Genomic DNA, 8,266 nt, shown 5'->3' with positions numbered 1-8,266 from the left:
CAAATCGGACCATATTTCGATATTACTGTTATGGAACATAAGGTATGCAATTTTCACCGAATTTTGATGAAAGGTGGTTTACATATATACCCGAGGGTATATATGGTGGGTATCTAAAGTTCGGCCCGGCCGAACTTAACGCCTTTTTACTTGTTTTATTATCACTTGGAAATTGTGTTGACAAATGCATATCAATTTGAAGGAAAAATACCTACATTTTCTTGGATTAGATAAGATTAAATCCTCAAGCGCCGCCACAGAAAAGAACAAAAGGAAACGGAAACTGTTCACACAATGTTCATAGAGTTCGTCCAAGTTCTTTTATATGCACACACACACACATGTACAACGAAGCGTGTATGTATTATATTTGATTATTTTTTCTTAGACTCCTTCAGTCCGTTTGTATACAATTGCCATTTTTATTGGTCGTGATTTATTGCCGTACTTTGGTGGAATTCTTTCACTTACTTAACGTTGAAGTATCCTTTCATAATCTCCTTTCAAGACTACTTCGTTATGGGAGATTATAAGAGTAACAAGGAGTAAGAAAGGAGATTGTGGCAAAAATGTTTCCTTCGTATGGACTGGGGACTCGTACATGACGGTGTGTGCACTCACACATAGGCCTTCTACAACAAACATAAAAGGAGTGTGAGAAAGGACCTTAAGTGGTTATTAGTGTTTAATGTCGCCTATAAATCAACTTAACATCGTCAGATATCAAATTTAGTCTTTGTTTTATTCATTTAAGCTTAAATCAATTGACTTTTTTTCATCTGCTTAAGAAAAATCAAACAGGAACAGGTTAAAGACCTTGATGGAATTCAAAGAAAAACCACCCCCTTAATACTGAAAGCCTATGTACCCGTAGACCCGGACATGAGCAGCAGAGCGAGTGCTCAATCATATCCTCATTATCAAGCCACATAGCACAGTACCGCCGCTTCAAAGAGCTGACATCCCCACGAATGAGCTAGTGCCGAGAGAAAATTCCGATACATTATTAACGCAGCAGACGCTCTCTTTATACCAGCCGGCCGAATACCCCAAGTGCGGCCTAATTTCCCGTGAGAACTGAGGTAACACCCCGTCGCAGTTCAAAGAGCGGCATTCTTACAGATCTGAATATAATTCCACTGGTAGTCACATAGCTGACGAGACCACATTGGCGCTGCATAACTTATCATAGACCGGCCGTTTGCTTTGTAAGTGGTCAAAAAGTTTCTTTTCAGCACCCCAAGTGCGGCAAGTGACATAAGTATCCTATTTTTATACCCATTACCATAGGATGGGGATATACTAATCTAGTCATTCCGTTTGTAACACCTCGAAATATTGATCTAGGACTCCATAAAGCATATATATTCCTGATCGTCTAGAAATTCTGATTCGAACTAAACATGTCCGTCCGTTCGTCCGTCTGTCGAAAACACGACAACGGTCGAAGGCGAAGAGCTAGCCGCTTAAAACTTTGCACAGATACTTTATATTGGTGTAGGTCGTTGGGAATTGCAAATGGGCCATATCGGTACAGATTTGGATATAGCTCCCATATAAACCGATATCCCAATTTGAATTCGTGAGTCCATGGAAGCCAAAATTTTTTCGAAATTCTGATTTGAACTAGCCATGTCTCTCCTTCCTCCGTCCGTCTGTCGAAATCACGATAGCGGTCGAAGGGATCTAAGACCCCATAAAGTATATATATTCTTGATCGTCTCGAAATGTCCGTCCGTCTGTCGAAATCACGATATCGGTCGAAGGCGAAGAGCTAGCCGCTTGAAACTTTGCACAGATACTTTGTATTAGTGTAGTTCGTTGGGGAATGCAAATGGGCCATATCGGTACAGATTTGGATATAGCTCCCATATAAACCGATCTCCCGATTTGACTTCTTGAGCCCATGGAAACAACAATTTTTATCCGATTTTGCTGAAATTTTGTACATGGTGTTCTGCTATGACTTTCAACAACTGTGCCGGTCCAAATCGGTAAAGAACCTGATGTAGCTCCCATATAAACCGATCTCCCGATTTGACTTCTTGAGCACATGGAAGCCACAATTTTTGTCCGATTTGGCTGAAAATTTCTACATGCTGTTCTGCTATGACTCCCAACTCCCGGTTCAAATCGGTCAAGAAACTCATATAGCTCCCATATAAACCGATCTCCCGATTTGACTTCTTGAGCCCTCACAAGCCGCGATTTTTATCCCATTTGGCTGAAGTGTTGTACATGGTGTTCTGCTATGACTTATAACAGCTGTGCCAAGTACGGTACAAATCGGTCACGGACCTGTTATAGCTCCCATATAAACCGATCTCCCGATTTGACTTCTTGAGCCCTCACAAGCCGCCATTTTTATCCGATTTGGGTGAAATTTTGCATATAGTGTTCTGTTATGACTCTCATTAACTGCGCCAAGTACGGTCCAACTCGGTCTAAAACTAGATAAAGCTCCCATATTTAAGCAGAATCCATTATGGTGGGTTCCCAAGATTTGGAGCGGCCGAACTTAGCACGCTTTTAGTTGTTTTTTTTTTTTTTTTTTGAGAATGTGTAAGAGCTGTCAAATGTGACACCAAGTATTTTGGGACACTTCGTGGTCGAAATCGTTGCTCCATCGAATCGTTACTATCACATTCAACTCCTCATCTACCTCATGCATATATGTAGGGAACCATGTGGCTGAAGATTTGGTGGCAGAAATCTTCAAATCTCTTGAGGTAGGCCTTTAACCTACCGTAGATGTCAACAGTGGGTGGGCGCCCGATGCCAAGATCGTACAATCGTCCACATGTAATACGATCTCTTTGCCGTCTCGAGGGGATGGAATTGAGGATAGGGGGAGGTAAAACAGTGCCGGGAATATCACCCCACTTTGAATAACTCCATGTTTCACTCTACGGTGTTTCGACTTCTTATCCATAAATTCCAAAAATGGCAGGCCAGCGTTTGAGGCCTGACTGGAGGGACGCGTTGGCTATGACCTCAAATAGTTGGACATGGCTGACTGTATCGAATGCTTTCGATAGATCCAGTGCCACAAGGACCGTCCTTTGGCATGGCTTGGGCTAATTGAAGTCACGGCAAATGTGTGTACGGTGATGGCATGCAAAGCGGTTGTTGTGCTATGCAGTCTTCGAAATACAAGCTGATGCTCAGCAAATAGAAATTCTACAACGAGGCTCGGGGGAGTGGAAGCCAACGTAGCACAGAGGTTAGCATGTCGCCGCATGACGCTTAACCCCTGGATTCGAATCCTGGCGAGAACATCAGAAAAAATATTGTCAGCGATGGTTTTCTCCACCTAATGACGACTACATTTGTAAGGTACTATGCCATGTAAAAACTTCTCCCCAAAGAGGTGTAGCACTGCGGTACGCCATTCGGACTCGGCTATAAAAAGCAGGCCCCTTATCACTTAGCTTAAACTTGAACTCATGGGTCAATTTGCAAATTTTGCTCGGGAGGAGTTCTAAGGACAAATCCAGCTTCTTCGGCATCAGTGTAGAGATTCCTACGGGGCCCAACGCTTTGGATGAATCTACGCCACATATGACATTCTTCCAAGGTAAATTGTGATGGATGTCCATCGGTTTGGAGACCACGGATACGACAAATGGCTCTCCTTCTAGCCTTGTCACTCTCGGGATGCTCAATAAATTAACGATTGAACAGCCTGACGAATCTCGCATATAAATCGAGCGGCTGCTGCGTTAATGATGTCTCGGAATTTCCTGTGGGCAACTACCACATTTGAGGGGGGCATCAGCTCACTGAAGCGGCGATTGGTATACTCTCTGAAGCTGACTCAATCGGCCTTCTTTTGATTGATAAACGTCCGGCGCTCAGATGTTATGAAGTAGGGTGATCGGACGATAGTGAGCATTATGGGCAGGTGGTCTGTTTCCAAAGAAATGGCGGCTTGCCAAGATACGTCACTCAGGAGATCAAGAAATGCAATGGAAATATCTGGAGAGCAGTTGCACCTCCTCGTTATTCTGGTGGGGGCATCCTCATTCACCGTGCAGAACGTAGAGGCTAGTTGTTACCTGGGGGAAAATGCCACGAAACGTGATGCTCATTAAAGTCTCCTATAACCAGGCGATTATGGCCAGACAGTAGGTCACTTATGTCAGTCCTGTAAACTCGGCTATTAACTAATAAACAACTTCCAACCGGCCGTATGTACACGTTGTATAGATCTATCTCGACAGTACCGGACTTGTCTGCTTTCCCCATTCGTTCCATATAGGACCGGCACGAGATAACGGAAGAGAGCGGAGAGTCTCATAAATACTGACTGCCTATCGATATGAGATGGCGAGTTATTGGCACCTTTAAATAGCCAATGGCCACCATGTTCCCGGGGCGATCGGTTCTATAAAACGGGACCAGCTTGCTCACCTTCAGGAGCTAGACGAAGATCGCTACCTCCAAAATGAGGCTACAACAACAACAACACCATTCCATCTAGTGCCTAACGCAGGTAAGATTGGTCTATACTGCACGGAATGGTGTATCTCGAAGACCAATCCCCCACCTCTACTCCTTAAGCGATCCTTACGTAGCAAATTGTATTCGTGACAACTGAGCAGGCTGCAGATGTCGGCCAGCCTTTGTCTGCTGGATCGCTGCAACCAATATGTTCTTGCGATTCATAAAATCTACTCTCCCATCGATCTTGCCTCGAAGACCATTGCAATTTAATTGCAAGAAAGGTACACTTCCCGGCACTGGTACGTCAATATTGGGGCTGGGGTGATGCTGTTGTGTATATTGCCGCAGGGGAGAGGTCAGAGGGGTCACATAGTTCGACAACGTGGACGCAGAAGGCGATTACGACGCTTGTGATCCACTGGTGTCTATATTCGCACAGCACTTTACAACTTATTAAGTGTGACTATACACTCGCAGCGACGTAGGGCCAGAGCAAGATCGGAAATGCACTAACACCATGTAGCGGTTACACCTCAGCGACACCGACCGATGATTGAGGTGATTCTGACAAATCGAACAGCACCAGCGTCCGGGTTCTTTTCCATCCCGGCACTGACAAGAAGCGTGTGGAGAAGGCACTCCGGGATGTGCCTCTCCCATGACGAAAAAGGGACGAAGAAGTTAACTGAGGCGGCAGTTAATCCGATACGCACAACCAGCTGCCATGGACCTTTGTTATTGCGCTGGATGCAGGGAGAGGCAGACTTCTACAAGAAGTGCGGTGACGAAGAGGAGTTGGAGACGGTCGAATACCTTTTACGTCACTGCCTCATAATTCCAAGAGGAAGACACATGACAATGTGCGATCATCTGTGTTCCCTGCTAGTACTTAGTCCGTTGTCATTCTGGAGTTCTGTGGTGGCCTGAATTGGCTTACTGAATCACACTCTCGACAGATGGCTGCTGTAGCACTTTTGAAGTCTTGTGACGATGAAGTTCAGACTGGATGAGAAACCGCAGTAAACATACAGTGCGCCATACCCGTTTTAAGCTCCCAACACCTTCCTATTAAGTTGCGACATGAATAGAGCGCATTCTGTCCCTTTTGAACCTTTCCTCGATGTTCCTTCTCCAGTCTCGGCACACGAATCGTAGCGTATATAGCATGCCGCCACGCCGCATCTCCAAGCACTTGCAAATTAGAAGAACGCTCAAAATTTGAGGATCGCTAGGTACCTGGCTCCCACATTATTAAGGCGAACTTCATTGCAGCACACCCTAAAATCAAAGTCTAAGATTGATAATGGCTTTCAGCTCCTTTCTCGGGCACTCCATTCCTACTCAGAGATCAGCAACGCTGCTAAACCCTGTGCTTTCTCGATCATGCTGAAAAGGGCAAAGTTGTCAAAAGCCGTTATCGCCAGGAAGAACCGCAATTAACATACAGTGCCCCGTAGCTTTTTAAACTCCCAACACCTTCCTATTCAGTTTCGACAGGAGTAGAGAGCATTCAGTCTCCTTCTGACCTTTTCCTCGACGTTCCTTCTTCAGCTGAGCCTGGTACTTAGCCTCCGATGCACCCTACACAGGACAAACCCCATGAAAATTCCCAGCATTTGGAAAAACTACAAAAGAGAAGATAGAACCCATTCTTGCGGAGTTTCTCTGCTTCGAATCTAAAACTCCGCCAATGATGCGACTGCCGTTGCTACTTCTCCGTATGGAGCATTCCACTATCCGCAACCTGTGGACCGATAGCTCGCAGCTGAGCTTCTCGTAATGACGATGAACATCACACAAATCGGAACTGAGAATTCCAACCCGCGTGGTGCTCAAAGTCATCCCGTGCCGGGACGTATATCGTGTTTTTCATATGTTCGGTAGTACTCCTAATTACTCAGGTTGCGCTGAGTCTTTTATGATGTTGCAAGCATCATCCCATGATGATGATGATGATGATGGACATCATCCCATGGGCGACCAGTCCGGAACTGTTTGGAGTTCAACTGGAAGTAGAGGAGGAGGGCAACGGGGTTTGACCAGAGCCCTCAATCTGGTACCACGGGAGTCAGGAGCCCCTTAAACTTCGGTTCCAGCCTGGCTACACACCTAAAATCGCCGGAAGGGCATTTCGATGCTCGATGTGGAATTGCATGTACTCAACCGTGACCCATAGATCGGCAAGAGTTTGGAAAGTGCTCTGCTCCTCACCAAGGGGGAGAACACGTCCAAACAACGTGAACTCAAATTGGTAACCATGCCAGTTTTGGCTATATATGAAGACGTTGGTAGACGCATCAAAATTCACCCGGGTTTCAGAGCCCTGCAAGATTAAGCCATCATGGCAGGCGCCTGCATAAAACACCATGAGGACTTGTCTTGTACTGTGCTGTGGTGTATGTTCATTTGTATTTTTCTCTTCTACCTTCTGCTAGAGCGATCACAATGGACCTAAGGTCTCCAAGTGAAGCGACTGGTAACCAATATTGCTAGTAGTGTGCCCTCCAATCAAACTTAACCTAGAGGTTCCTCTGAACATTTTTCTTATCCTCGAGCATCACATTGATGCATCGGTCCTTCCATTCTCTTCCTTTTAGGGTGTTTTAATCCTTGGCTTGGCTCATGTCCTCGAATAATACTCAGATTCAGGACTTTCTTGTTGTTGTTGTTTTAGCAGTTTATTGTGTTCTATCTTTCGTCTGCTTGATTCTGAGTGTCAAGACCCGGAACTTTGCGACTAAGATGGGGTGCGTCCATAGGGATCTAGGTCTGAGTAGAGTGGGTCTGGCCGGGCAGTTAAACAGGTGACGTGTATCGTGCGGTCCCTGGTTACAATCGGGACATACATCTTGCACGTCGGCACCAATCCTTGCTCTATAGGAGTTGACGCGGCTGTATCTGCCGGAACGTAATTGAGCCAGAACTACTCTGGTTTGCCGGGGGAAGTCAATTTCTTCAGGTGCAATGGGAGGCGGTCGTTCTCTAAGGACTACATTCACCCGGTAGCCATTTACCGTGTCTGCATAAATGTTGTCTGGACCTGCTTAATATGCCGCTTGATCTAGAGGTTCTCTCTTGTAGCGCTGAACCTCACGCTCTAGATCATGTAGATCTACCTTAAGGCTTCTGGGCGGTGGATATCTATCCACAAGATGATGATTTGGATGGTCTCTGCGATAACAGCCCAAAAGGTATTGCTTAGACAGCATGTAGTTATGTCTTCGCACTGGTAGGATCTTTGTCTCCTGATGGAGATGGTCCACATGAGTACTGCGGAGACAGCCCGTCGCAGTTCGGAGGGCGGCATTCTGACAGATCTGAATACTATTCCACTCCGTGTCACAAAGTTGACGGGACCACACTGGCGCTGCAGAACTGGCGCTACCACACCGGCCGGCCAATTGCTTTGTACGTGGTCTACAAGGTTTCTTTATCTGCACCCCAAGTGCTGCCAGCAAGTGACTTGAGGACCTTGTTTCCATTATTGACTTTATCGCAAATTGCTGTGGCATGTAGGGAAAATGTGTAAGAGCTGTCAAATGTGACGCCAAGTATTTTGGGACACTTGATAGTGGGAATCATTTCTCCATCGACCGTCACAGTCAGCTCACTATTCACCTCACGCGTATTTGTAGTGAACAGTGTGGCTGAAGATTTGGTGGCGGATATCTTCAGATTTCTTGCAGCGAAATATGAGGCAAGCTCGTTGAGATAGACGACCTATCGCATATGTCATCAAAGGGTGGGGGGCCTGATGCCATGATCGTACAATCGTCCGCATATGATACGATCTCTATGCCGTCTGGAGGGGGTGGGATGG

The sequence above is a fragment of the Stomoxys calcitrans genome, chromosome 5, assembly GCF_963082655.1.
Source record: "Stomoxys calcitrans chromosome 5, idStoCalc2.1, whole genome shotgun sequence".
Taxonomy (NCBI): Eukaryota; Metazoa; Arthropoda; class Insecta; order Diptera; family Muscidae; genus Stomoxys; species Stomoxys calcitrans.
Note: the sequence above shows the minus strand (reverse complement) of the source record.